Source organism: Pleurodeles waltl, chromosome 1_1 (assembly GCF_031143425.1).
Source record: "Pleurodeles waltl isolate 20211129_DDA chromosome 1_1, aPleWal1.hap1.20221129, whole genome shotgun sequence".
Classification (NCBI taxonomy): domain Eukaryota; kingdom Metazoa; phylum Chordata; class Amphibia; order Caudata; family Salamandridae; genus Pleurodeles; species Pleurodeles waltl.
The window spans coordinates 401,297,835-401,308,651 of record NC_090436.1 but is presented as its reverse complement, the minus strand read 5'-3'; the positions used below and the strand labels follow the sequence as shown (position 1 = coordinate 401,308,651).

Sequence of the window (10,817 nt, the reverse complement as noted above, 5' to 3'; positions counted from 1 at the left end):
CGAGAACATGATCTTGAGAGAAATATATGATTTGAACACTAAGAGAATTCATTATAAACCTAATTTTACCAAAACTGAGAGGGAGGCTTTACATCACCTTGCACTAACAAATCGATTACAATTAAACCCACGGATAAATGGGGTGGAATAGTAGTGCTAGACAGAAATAAATATGATCAGGAGGTCCTGTGGCTATTGAATAATCCTACTCACAACAGGCCTATTACTGAGGACCCTAACAGAGATCTGGCAGGCAAAATAAGGAGATCACACAACTAGCCCTGGATGTGGGCTGGATATGCTCTAAAGAGTATGATTTTCTTCATAAGAAAGAGCCAAGGGAATCTGTGATGTATGTCCTTCCCAGGGTACATACAAATGTCAACAACCCCCAAGGTAGACCTTTTATTACTGCCTGCAGATCCTTACCAGAACCTTTAGCGCAGTATATTGATAAGTTATTGAAGCCTTTTGTATGCAAAACTAGGGACGCTTAACCTACCTCAAGTGTAAAAACATTGCAAAAATAACCAACTAAAAAATTAAAATATACAACTCTAGCTACAATCCTACTTTGAAAAATATGTATATTGTATTGATGGAGGGGGAGCTAGATTTACTATTCTAACTCCGATCTAACAAGCACTGGAGAAAATGGATATACACTGAGGGATCATGTCATTCTAAATCTAGGTTTACAAACATTGGGGAAAATGCATGCATTGGGACAGGTCAGGTTTACTATTCTAGCTCCACTTTAGGAATAATTGGGAAAAAGTGCCTTCATTGTGGGTCAGTTTTAGTATTCTAACTCCAGTTTAAAAAAAAAAAGAAACATTACAGAAAGTGCATATATTGGGGTCCGGGGAGTCAGATTTATTGTTCTAAGTACAATTTGACAAACATTGGAGAAGCTGCATACATCACGGTAGGTCACTTTACTATTCTAACTCCAGGCTAACAAACATTGGGGAAGGTACATATATTTAGTCGATCAAATTTACACTAACATGTTATAAGGTATCTATTAAAAAGATTTAGGAGATTAAATGAAATATCATTTGAAAGAACTAAAAAAATTAAAATATTATGCAATTTGAAATAAACTAAAATACTTACCAAAAAATAGGAATGTAACATAAGTCTTAAAAGAATAGAACTATTAACAATTCTTGATATCAACATGATATTTTAAAGTTCAATACTGTAGTTATATTGCAAAACATAATATAATTACCTTCAATATTTTGGTTCACAATATGTTTGTATTCATGATATTTTGACCACAGTCAAATATTTAGGTGGAATCAATTTACTACCTATACAGTGCACCAGCCATTATGGCTAGAATGAAATTGCATTTTGATACTCAAGTCCAGATTTATCAGAATTTAACACAGCACAATGCAGCAAGACAACTTATTTTCTGCGTCAAATGGAGAGGGCAGCATCTAACAAGATGTGGCACATTCCTGCTCTCTCCTTACACTGGCGTAGTCAGTGCAGCCTAGCACCAACACAGGCACCCTTGCATCATGGTGTGAGGGTGCCTGCATTTGGAAGGGATACCTTCCTGCACAAAAACTATCCTTAGAGGTGTTTTCCTCTTTCTAAGTGTGCTGCAAAATGCAGCACACTTAAAAAGATGAAAAACAATGCGAAATAAAGATATTTCTCCTTGTTGGGCCTTTATAAGGATAAAGTAGCATTATTACACATTCCTTGGTTTATCTGTCTTAGTAAATCTGGGAATGCACGAAAACATATGGGGGTCGGTGCATGGGAACACCCACTCTCCGCCCAGCTAAAGCCTTCTTGGAGCAGAGTAATGCAAGACAGCAACTTGTATTGCCTTGCTTTACTCCAGATTTACCAAGCAAATCAGGGCCACGCAAGGTGGCCTTGTGCGCTTGGTAAATGTGACTTAAAGATTGTGTTGCTCTTGTATTGCCCTGCATGACACAAAGACAAAGCAATCCTATGATAAATCTGGGCCTAACTGTTATTGACTGCTGAACAAGGAGGGTTTCCATTTTTAGGCAAATATACTGGATATGCTTCACAGAGTGTTTTGGATCAGTGAGTGAATGTGAACCTAATTGTAGTGAAGGTTTTAGGGCTAGTAGAGAAGCCAAAGGCAATCTTGTAAAAAGAAAAGAAATAGCTGCCACTGTAACGAGACATAAAAGTGAAATTGAGCATTTTATGGTAACATTTTCCAAGTGTATTGGCGAAAAAGTTATAGTTCTAGGAACATTTCTGGAGGGGGCTTATGAAATAGTACAATCAGGGCTGGCTCTAGGGCGATGCGACCGGTGCCACCGCACCGGGTCCTGACTTTGGAAGGGGGCACTGTGTTTGCAAGTATATTATAGTTTTAAAAGCCCCTGCTGCAAATTCCTTGCCTCCAGCAATATTCAGGCAACAATAAAAATGTCAAAATAACTCTGGTGATTATTGTTCTGCCTGGAGATAGTTCGGAGTTTTCTCTAGTGGAAGTTTCAAGGTAGCATAGGGGGTTAGTATGCCTCCTGCAAAAAACATGTACCATGAAGATCACAAAGGGTATATAACACAAATAGGTCAGAGTGCCCTGGTTTTGTCAGAGAGGTCCTTTTGTTACTTACAGTTTAGAAGTTAAAATCCTAATATAGAACAGTGAGCAATTAACTGTCATCAAACAACTGCATTTTCCTCAAGGTATATTAGAGCGTTATTATTTTTTTCCCCAATCTTTCATTATCCTAATGTTCCAAAAAGGGTTCCTTTGGGTATAAATCAATTCTTATTATTAAAGAGACCCCCCCAACCACAGTGTTACACTTTAAATTCGTCCGTGTTTCTCCAGAATAAGCATTCTTAAACTATACAGCCTACAAGTATGGATGACATGTGACTTCTATATCTTTTAGTGCTCTCTCATTTGCAACATTTCTTATGCACTGATTTACACACATGATTGATTGCCTCTATGTAATGTGTGTGCAATATAGAGTACTCTGTCACCCTACTGAAATGAGTAGCATTACAAAACTAATTTAATGTGTCAGAGAGTGTGGTTATGAAGACTTGAGGAGCACTGTTGAAGGGTGGTGCAGAGGGAATCCATGGTCGAGGTGGTCCCTGGGAGGACACCAACAAACATTGTTGCACAGGGCGCTGAGTACAATGATTCAAAGTCTGACACAGTAATCGTCATAAGTATTTCTTGTTCAAAGAAAATAAAGCAAGTGTTTGTAAAAAAATAAATGTCACCAATACCAAATCCCTGACACACAGCAAGCAACCTTCTTGCCACCACTCAAGCTGTGCCCTTGGACACAGTGTGCGCTATTGTAAAGAATGTTCATCAAAAACCCAATTTAAAAGAAATGTGTTGTGCGAATATGTACATTCCATGAACTTGTTTAACACTAAGAATGTACAGAATTAATTGGACCATCAGCGTAATTTTATTTTTTGTCTTGGTGAAAATCATTCAGAATTATAATCGTTGTCTTTCTAGACCCGTTTACACATTTGAATCGCACATTCTGGGCGCTCACATTTGCTAACAGGTAATACATCAAGTCCTAGCTGCTCATGTGTTAGGTGCTTGCCTGCAATGAATATGGATGAAGTCCCAAAAACTACCACAGAATGAATTGCTGTCTACACGGAAATGCCAGCATTTGAATTAATTGGAGAAATTAATGTAACCGAAGAAGCATACAACACTTTTATCAGTATCGTCTAATTATTTAATTATTTGTATTTGGCAAAATTACAGAATTTGCAAAATATTAGATACGCATTTCATTGTGATATAGGCAAATAGTGCCCCAAATCCGACAAACCCAAGTTTAGTTTAGTGGCAAAAGATGAAAATGGAGGCCAGAAACTCGAAACACCAATTGTTTAAGTACTATTATCTTAGGGAACTTCCATGAACACTCTTATTTTAAAGGCTTTAATTCTAGCATTTCATTTTTATTTTGGTTTAGAGATGTGTGTGAAAGAGAGAGCTGTGTCTTCTAAAATTTGTGAAAAGAACCATAGCCCGCTTGTGTACATTAAAGGACAGCTAGGCCTTTCGGATTATTTGTTTTTTACCCCAGTGCCAGGTACAGCAGGTTTCCTAATGCACATAAGGGTGGGGATATCCCTAGATCATGGGAGTCGGTGATACTGGTTGAGAGTAGATCTGAAAGTATTGTGGTCTTCTGTTTTTTTTTGTTGCTAAAGAACCACTTCCTTTCATGTTGTTGACAGTTGTATTTGGTGGAATGCCGTTCCTCAGTGAACCAGCCTGCTCTTTTGCTTTGTTCTTTGAACTTGGCTGTCTTGGCAGGGGCAATGGAGTTGGCACTTTCTGTGATCCACTGCAAGAAGTTCTTAGGTACTTGTTCAGGCCAGTGTGTAGAGTCTGGGAGTCGGCAGCAGAGAGTGTTGTCTCACTGGTCTTCTGATACCTTTTTGCATTCTCTTTGTGTGAATCTGGGAGGCACTGTACCGGGCTGGGTCCTGACATGGTGAATTGTATGCTGTGGTAGTTGGACCAGGTGGGTGGTGTGGTGTGGATGTATCTGACTCTGTCACTGGAGGTGAAGATAGAGTTGAGCGTGTGTCCTGCAATGTGGGTAGGTTCAGTGACGAGCTGTTTGGGGCCATTGGTACTCATGCTTTCCAGGTTGCTGGAGTTGGCGTCAATTGCAAGCGGGGTGATGGGTTCCATGATGGAGTTGCTGAAGCTGGGGCGTGGTCCTGGTGGTTTGTAGGCAAGGGTGCCTCTGATGGTGTTTTTACCATCTGTGTGGAGTTTGAAGTTGAGGTGTTTCATTACTGGTGTTGGGTCATCAGAAGATGTTGTGCAGCTGATAGTGTCCCTGTAGATGATGGCTATTACACCTGCGCGTGCTTGTTGGCTCGGTCCTGGTGTGTTATCTTGTAACCTTTGAAAATGGCGGTGGGCGTGTCTGGTGTGGAGATGGGGTTTAGCCAGGTTTCTCTGAGGAAGATGACATCCAGGTTGAGAGAGGAGATTGTGTCCCAGACCTCAGTGGCGTGTTGACCGAATGAACATGCGTTGAATATGATGCACTGAAGTTGTGACTTGGTGGTCTTGGTTGATGTAGCGGGTGCAGATGAGTTTGCTGTGATTCTGGTGTCATTGACTGCTTTGGTGCTGAAGGAAGGGCAGCAGTGTTGGCAGGGGAACAGTCATCTGGTGGTGCGCCTGGATGTGTGGTAGTACTGGTTATTGGTGTGTCCAGGCTCAGGGCTTGGGGTTCAGTGGCATTGTAACTTTGTGTGGTGGAAGAGCCAGGGGTACTGCTGCTGGACATGGTCCAGGTGCGGATGGGTGCAGATGGGCTTGCCTTTGGTGAGCTGGCGTGCTCTCGCAATGCGGCCTTCATTAAGTAGGCCCTGGGAGGAGTGAGGGGTGTTGGGAGCAGGGGCGGGGCTAGGTAGGAGGCAGGAAAACAGGCAGTAGGTTGGGTGGCAATGAGGAAAACAAGGAAAAACAGTGAAAAAACGAGGCCAGAGCAGGGGAAAGCAGTCAGAAAAACAGGGGAAAGGCAGAAGAAAGCAGTAGAATTGAGGCAGAAAGCAGGAGAAAACACTTAGAAAAATGGGGGAAAAGGAAGAAGTAAGCAGTTAACACGAGGCAGAAAGCAGGAGAAAGCACCTCAGAAAAACAGGGGAAAAGGCAGGAGGAAGCAGTAAAACGAGGCACAAGTTCAAAGTTCCACTTAATCGTCACCCATTTTTCATCTTTATGGTTTATGCCTTTCCTTCTGGTCTCCAAGGTTCTGTCAGGGCTCCTGCAACTACTACCTTGCTTCAACAGTTATGATTGACTAAAGATTTTGCTAAATCTCCAATGATCTGAGAAAGAATAAAGTTCTATGCTGATGTCCATTGTAATCAGCCCCTGATTACAGAGTGGAAGATTTAGTTGTCCTCTAAATTTCTCCCTTCTCAGATCTACCTTAACAAATTTAAACCCCAATTCTATGGGCCTTTTTAGATAACGCAAATCATTAATCGTGTTGTCTTTAAGATTCATTTCCATTTGAACTAGAAGGTTCATCTTGTATTCCATTACTCACAGTCAAAACTCGATTGAGCAGATCCTTTTCAGCTTTTTCCCATCCCTCCACCTGTTCGTGTGATCAATGAACCTGAATTGGAAGTACAAGCAATATGTCAACAGTTACTACCTCCACAGACATTTGAAATTTTTGATTCATTGGAAGGAATGTCCATCTGTTGAAAGGTCTTTGGAGGGTGCTTGCCCCAGTATTTGTATGGTGTTTCTTCAGAAAATTTCCAGACAAGCCCAGAGCTTCAGGAGGGAATGCTCCTGCCATGACTCACATCCCATCCAGCTCACTTCCTGAGTCTTACTCAGGCAGGTGTGCACATCTTCGGCAGGTGCAGGAGGTACCGGTGGGCCACCACAATCAAAATGTACCTGACAGAGGCTGACCCATAGGTACAATGTAAGGGCACATCGCTCCTCTATACAACCTGCAGAAGCATTGATTGCGCCTCCATCATGGACCTTCTTCTTCCTTTCTAAAGACATTCTGGGATTTAAGAGTTACCTGCTCAAAGATGGCTGCCATGCAATTAATTTGTGGCCCTTCTCCCGGTCCAAGATTTTGGCATGGATTTTCAATGTAACTTCCTGCTTTCCCCTTATAAAAAGGGAGAAATCCATCTGCTCCTTGTGTCTCAAAGCTTTGAGTAGTGAATTTTGTCATGTTCCTCGCTCTTTTCCTGGTGTCCTTTGTCCTAATCATGCCAGTTTATTCCATGCTTATTCTTCCCTGCACAGCCCGTGGATCTCAGTGCCTCCTCTCTTGTCTTCCATCCTTCCCCCACAATGCACCTTGTCCTGGGATTAATTCTTCTCCTCAAAGATGCTGTTGATTTCCTTTCCACCATGTTTCATGCATACAGATTCCCGTCTCCATGAACTACAGGGTTTTTTGTCTTCATGGCTTTTTAGGTCGAGCGTTAGCATTCGGCCTTCTGTATACTAAAGTATACAATCGAGTGGGTTCCAGCGTTCTGATTTGTTAGTTGCAGTGTCCTTCAAAAATCCTTGCTTGCTAGTGATCAGTTCTGCCTGCTTGTCATGCCTTTTTTCACTTTGGGAGCATCACAAAGTATTGTGTAATTACGCTATGTCCTGTTTATCTCTTCTGTAAGGGACTTTTTTTTGGCATTTGCCTGTTTCACCTCAACAGTGTGGGTGCTTGTTCAGTTACTCCTCCCCACCAGCTCCCTCTGTAAGCATAAACCAACAGCAGAGGGGGGCTTTTCCAGGGCCAGCTCGCCCTCGCTCTCTTTATTTTCAGTCTGTGTGGAAAAAAAAGTCCACTCAGTAATTTACAATGCTAGGAGCTCTAACTCGAGCAAACACGAGAGCATTGCATTCCCCCACCCCACCACCAGCTTTGTAAACTCCTAACCGGACTTTTCTTGCCACACAAATGAAAAAAAAACGCAGCGCGATCGCAGTGCGTTTTTTTTTCTTTTCATTTGTGTGGCAAGAAAAGTCCAGTTAGAAGTTTACAACGGTAATAGCTCTAACTCGAGCAAATGCGTGACCGTTTGCATTGAAAATGCTCGTTAACTCCTCTATTTAAAATGCTATGGGTTACGTCCGATTCTCTCATCTTCACACACTGCAGCAGCCCCTCCCCAACCTAGCACGACTATCAGACGGCCTCTCTCACACACTCAATTACAATGGACAACCCTGACCTGACACAGCATGTGCTGCACCTCCTTGGACCCCCTCCTCAGGGCATGACAAGGAGGAGTCACCAGGGGAGACGCTGCTTCTGAACAGCAGTGTTCATTCCCCCTCCAAAGGACGATTAGTTGCTGCTATGCAGGAGTTCTCTCTTCGTTATCCCACTGAGTGGCGACACCTCTATTCACTCTGGCCAGGAGAAATATCTCTTCTACACTACCTTAACAAATCCAGAAATAAACAGGAAGGCAAGCCAATGACTTATTAGCCGTCATTTTCTGGGTCCAGAGGTGTTGTTGGTGCAAGCAATTTTTATGTCTATCTTTTCATTGTTTTAGTTCCTTTTTCCTAAAAAAAAACAACTTTTTATTTATCTTATTGTGTATTTTTTATAACTGTTTTTTATACATTGTTATGTATTGCACTTTTATGGTATGTTTCTCTTACCGAAATAAAGTAAATGATGATGATGATGATGATGATGACTTACCTCTTCTTGCACTTTTTCACTTAATGGAAAGGCTCTGTCACTCTGTAAGTGCCATCTGCAACATATTCACCATGCCTTACAGGCAGACGGTGGCCAGTCTTTTCTTTACTTTTGTCAAACCAGGGTCCCACAGAAAGTATTTAGGAGTTGTTGGAAAAATCAGATCTTTCATCATGGAATCCTTTCTCAAACAACATGCAAAATAATGCCCCTTCTTACAATACAAGTGAAACTGAAAGAGACAGAGGTCTGTAGTTTAATGCTTAGGACGCAACAGTGAGTAATGTGCTCTCTGCTGGGATGTTTTCCTATGTTGAACAGGTTTTATTCTGCACATACCCTGCTCACCCATTCATTCTGTGGTCGATAAATGGATCGTTGAGTTGATGACACCTGTTACAGTGCCATGAAATGCCTGAAAATGCTTTGGAATGCTTTTACAGAAACTCAAATTGTACGTACCTTTCCTCTTTTTATTCCCTGTTTCTGGAATGCTCTGCTTTTGGACTCTGTTACACTAGTGTTTGCAACTCATTTCATTCTTCCACACCGAATACATCATCGTCCTTTTATCACATTTCCGACACGCTGTGCTGATTTTTTTCATTTGGTTGCCAATAGTGGGCTCAAGCACTATTTCTTGGGGGCTAAGGCTTATTCATGGCACAAGTCTTAAAGAAAATAAGTGGGGGGACTGACCAAGTTAGACACTATGCAAGTGACATCACGGCACATGACACCACGGCGTGTGAAATCGCACCTGGAATCACAGGTAGTGGCATCACAACCCATGACCTGACAGGAAATGACATCACAAGAAGTGAGATCTGATCTTAAGACCTCATGCATATGCTTACCACAAGAAAGCAAAGCCTTAGCTAGGGATCCCTTTTCCCGTCGTGGAGCAAATGTTTTCTTCAGCGTGGGCCGAGTGTAAAGTGCTGAATAATTGTAAGTTTTCCTTTGGAAAGTGTGTATTTTAGTGTAATTGCTGTTCTTTTTTATTTCTTTTTATAAGACAGGAAAAAAAAGAGTGCAGAAAATAAAGGGCCAGATGTAGGAAACTCTGGCATTGCGACTCGCAAATTGAGAGTCTGAGTGACTCGCAATTTGCGAGTCGCAATGCCGGATGCAGGATGGTGTCCCTGACACCATCTGCGAGTCGCAAGGGCGTCGCAAAGACCCACCTCATCAATATTAATGAGGTGGGTTGCAATTTGCGACCCCCTTGCGAGTCGCAGCACTCACAGGGATGGTGGCCTGCTGGAGACAGAAGACCACCATGTCTGTGACTGCTTTTAAATAAAGCAGTTTTTTTTTTTGTAATGCAGCACGATTTCCTTAAAGGAAAACAAGATGCATTACAAAATGAAAAATGAAATGTTTCAGTTTCATTTTTTCAGAGCAGGCAGTGGTCCTTGGGACCACTGCCTGCTCTGAAAAAATGTTTTCAAGGGCATTCACAAAGGGGAAGTGTGACACTGGTGGTAACTGCGATTGCTTTGCGACCGCGTTCGCGGTCACAAAGAAATCCCACATCACGCGGCGACTCGCAAATAGGAAGGGGAACACCCCTTCCTATTTGTGACTCGCAGTCACAAATAGTGGGAATGGGCATCGCGATGTGGCTTTTGCGCCTCGCAAACAGATGCGCAAAAGCCTTTCTACATCTGGCTCAAAAAATTGAAAATGAAATTAGCGAGGATGCTGTGTAATTGAGCTAAGACGTGCAGCACCTAGTGTCCGCGAGAGGCATAATGCCTACAGCACCTGGTATTCCTAGGCGGTCTCCCATCCAAGTACTAACCAGGCCCGACTCTGCTTAGTTTCCGAGATCAGGTGCATTCAGGGTGGTATGGCCGTAGGCAGGAAAAGCTGCAGTTGCTGCTCTCTTCTGCTCGCCAAGCCCACCGCCCGAAGCCTGCTGCTCTTAATCGCACCTGCACAGGCTTCCCTTAGGAAGTCGGACATGCGCTTACTGCCGGAGGCCCAATGCCCCAACCCACATGGAACACCATTTTTAGGGTCGAGCTTGCGTCGCATGCGCTTGCGCATGTGTTTCACTTGCGAGATGCATTAGTAGTTAGAAAAGGGCTCGGAGCCCCGCCCATGTCACGTCAGTGTCTTTCATTGGTTCGTGGGCTTGCCTTTCAAAATCTGCTTGCTTTCATTAGTGGAAGGCATGCATACGTCATGCCTTTTCCGGAGCTTAGCCCTCCTCGAGCGCAGTGACCAAGTACTGAAAACATGCGATGCTTGCTGTTTTCCGTTCGGTTTGTGGACTACTTTTTATCTTTTTTCGCAGCACGATCTCGCGTGGCAGAAGTCGAGCGCTTTGCATGACATCGACCCTGTCACATAGTTAATTGCACTTTTGCCTGTGACATAGATAATTGCACTTTTGCCGATAGGTTTAATGTGGCAAGAAAAGTCCGGTTGGGAGTTTACAACTGCTAATAGCTCTAACTCGGAGAAATGCGAGACCTGTTGCATTGCAAATGCTTGTTCTTCCTTGGGGCTCTTTTCTTAAGGCAGTACCTGCTTAACGTACACTTGTCTGCGGCATTGTGGTTAATG

General features: G+C 42.8%; 1 pseudogene; it reads right to left on the bottom strand.

The window, feature by feature from the left end:
- Nucleotides 1-9,998: 9,998 nt before the first annotated feature.
- On the bottom strand, nucleotides 9,999-10,107 carry LOC138291719 (5S ribosomal RNA; annotated as a pseudogene).
- Between the last annotated feature and the right edge of the window lie 710 nt (nucleotides 10,108-10,817).